Source organism: Borostomias antarcticus, assembly GCF_949987555.1.
Source record: "Borostomias antarcticus genome assembly, chromosome: 12".
Classification (NCBI taxonomy): Eukaryota; Metazoa; Chordata; class Actinopteri; order Stomiiformes; family Stomiidae; genus Borostomias; species Borostomias antarcticus.
Window position 1 is genome coordinate 11,130,920 of NC_140245.1, and position 3,190 is coordinate 11,134,109.

Below are 3,190 nucleotides of genomic sequence, written 5' to 3' on the forward strand. Positions count from 1 at the left end.
CTCACTGAAGAAGGAGGCCTGGAGAAGTAAGCCCAAGGTTAGTGTGTGTGTGTGTGTGTGTGTGTGTGTGTGTGTGTGTGTGTGTGTGTGTGTGTGTGTGCGTGCGTGTGTGTGTGTGTGTGTGTGCGTGTGTGTGTGTGTGTGCAAGCGCGTCTGTCTATTGATTAGTAGTATTATTAGCATCAGTATCACTGCGCAACTTGACCTGCAGCTGGGAACTGAGGTGTGTCGGGGGATCACATACTGTATGAGAGAGGAGTTCATCCAACTTGACTTCCTCTTTCCATTTGTACTGTAGATGTGTGTGTGTGTGTGTGTGTGTGTGTGTGTGTGTGTGTGTGTGTGTGTGTGTGTGTGTGTGTGAGAGAGAGAGTTAAGATAGAGGGAGAGAGAGAGTATGTTTTTTTTAAGAGAGAGGGATTGTGTGTGAAGAGACTACCTGTATGTGTGTGTGTGTGAATGTGTGTGTGTGTGTGTATGTGTGTGTGTGTGTGTGTGTGTGTGTGTGTGTGTGTGTGTGTACGGGCGTGCGTGTGTGCGTGCGTGACATCACACATTGAAGTATGACATCCCACCAGTTGAGGGTGTTGGAGCTAAAACAGGGAGGTGCTGATGACTGCCTCCCCCCCTCCTGGGGCGCCAGGTCTCAGACAATTTGAGGCCTTAATATTAGCTAGACAAATATTTGTCAAAGAATCATGTTATTGACATGTCACACAGCAATTTTAACAAAATACATGATCATATCTGATGAAGGGTCAAAAAGCCTTGTATTCACGGCACTACAATACCATATAAACTACAATACCATATAAACTACAATACCATATAAATTCAACAAATTAGAAAAAAAAAAAAGAGACTACGAATCGTGTCAACATTAATATTACTGCTACACTGGCAAAGCGCTTCATTGTACCCTAACTTACACCTCATGGAATTTACATAGCCTACAAACACACAGACTGGACGTTCACAGCAATTTTGGGGGGCGTAAATTCTAAATTCCAGCAAGTGTAATTTAGGGCGGCTCTGGGGAAGGAAGGTTGGGAACCCCTGGACTAGGCCATTGATAAGATCAAGCGGTAGGCTATGCTTTGCGTAGCAACCACTTGCAGCAACCTCGCCTTTTTCGTATTCTATTACAAAAACGCACTCATCAGTCCGACACCAACACTTCCACACCACTACCAGCAAAAACGAATGCTCTGGAGAACTGTTTTAATAACTGCACCATAGCTGGAAATATTAAAATAAACGTGAACCACCAAAATGATGCCTTATGTACGGTGGCCGACGCGTGCAAATCACAACGGCAAATCCGGAACACAACGGCAAGTTCAAAAAACACAACCGCAAAGTTCAAACACAACAACAAAGTTAAAAAACACAACAGCAAGTCAGAAAACACAACTGCAAGTCGGAAACACAAATGCAATACAGAATACACAACAGCAAGAGAGAAAACACAATCGCAAATTTGAAACCACGATTGCAACTCCCAAAAACACAACGACAATAACCAGAAATCACATTAGAAATGTGTCAACCGGAAAGGGATTTACTACTTGTTGAATCTGATTGGGCAGCTATAGTGTCAATAACAGTGGGACATGTGCGGGAAGCGAATACTCGAATTAATTTGAAATGATACCTTTAATGACTGGGTTTACGAATGGAACAATTTTCTCCCACATGCAGGAGCCTATTGATGTTGGATAACCTTGATTAACCTTACTGGTCAATGAATGCTGAGAAGAGAATAATCTTTCTGTTGTTTAATCATCATTATAAGCATGTATCAATATTCATACAGTATCCAAGCTTTGGGCATTGGTTCAATATTGATTTGACACACATAGCTTAGTTCAACAGTTACGTAACAGGATTAGACAATGTAACATACCTGTGAACAGATGAGCAGATGTTTGACAACAGGTGGATGTAGCATGCTAACATGCTAAGCTAAGCTAAAGCCAGCGTGAGATAGCCTAAGTCATCAGAGCTACGAGGTAAAGCGCACCGTTCCAGTCTTGTGGGTCCTTACTTTTATACTGTTCAGTGGAGGCGCTTAATATAGGCTGTCATCTGACCATTCTTTATTATGGCCAGAAGCAGTGATGAAACATTACCTAGGTCAAGATTAGATCTGACCTATATCCAATGTCTGGATTGAGCAATGTTCCCTGTTGACGGCTCTTCTGCTGACTGCATGGTCAATTGAGAGACCCCTCTGACCTTCTATGACCCTTAGACTGACCTTTCATCCAACGGTATCACCGTTAGCCGTAGCTAAATATACACTGGTATTAGAGACACTTAAGCCCAATATAACTTTTATATGACAGCGAATGAGATCACTGAAACTAGAGACAAACCCACAACAGACCCCCGTCTGAGGGATTCATTTCCCTCAAAACCAGTAACATCACAGTTGGCTTCTAGCTTAACTCAAAAATGTCAATAAAACAACAATTAACATTAAACAATAACTTCAGACAATAGATGCTAACTCAAAAACCCACAGTCAATTTACAAAAGAATTGTGTTTGTTATTCAGAAAACATTAGCTTTGTCTGTAGGTAGGAGTAGGGAGCGGAGTCCTGCGTCTCTGTCCTCAATTTTCATGGGACAGTTGGCGCCAGTCTCCACTGCCTCGTCCAGAACCCCACAGCCAAGCCATCTCGTGAGAGAGAGTTTCTCGAACACATGTGGAGAGGAAACCCACATGTCAGTCACACAGTTCTTAACCATTTTTTTCATTTTTCTTGAAACATAAGACAGTTAAACACTTTTAAGACTGTTAAACAAAACAAACAAAAATTTGTACATTGACAGATAAATAATCTGCTTCGTCCTGTTACAGATAACTAATGACAATATGTATATATTAGTGATTATTCATTAAGAAAAGTCATTCTCACGGACATGTTTTTCTGCCTCCTCGCGATGTCCGTTGAGGTCCTGCTGTTTTCCTCCTCCCCCGTCTGATCCATTGGCACACGTTCAGTCTTTTGCCACCCGTCTGATGGTCACCATCTAATCCTCTGCCACTCGTCTGATGGCATCCATAGGAATGTCCTTTACCACCCGTCTGATCCTTAACACTCACACTCCCTAGCATAGGAGTGTCCTTTGTCCGATCAGTCCAGTAGAGTGTAGAGGATACTGGGTAGACTGGCACTCCATA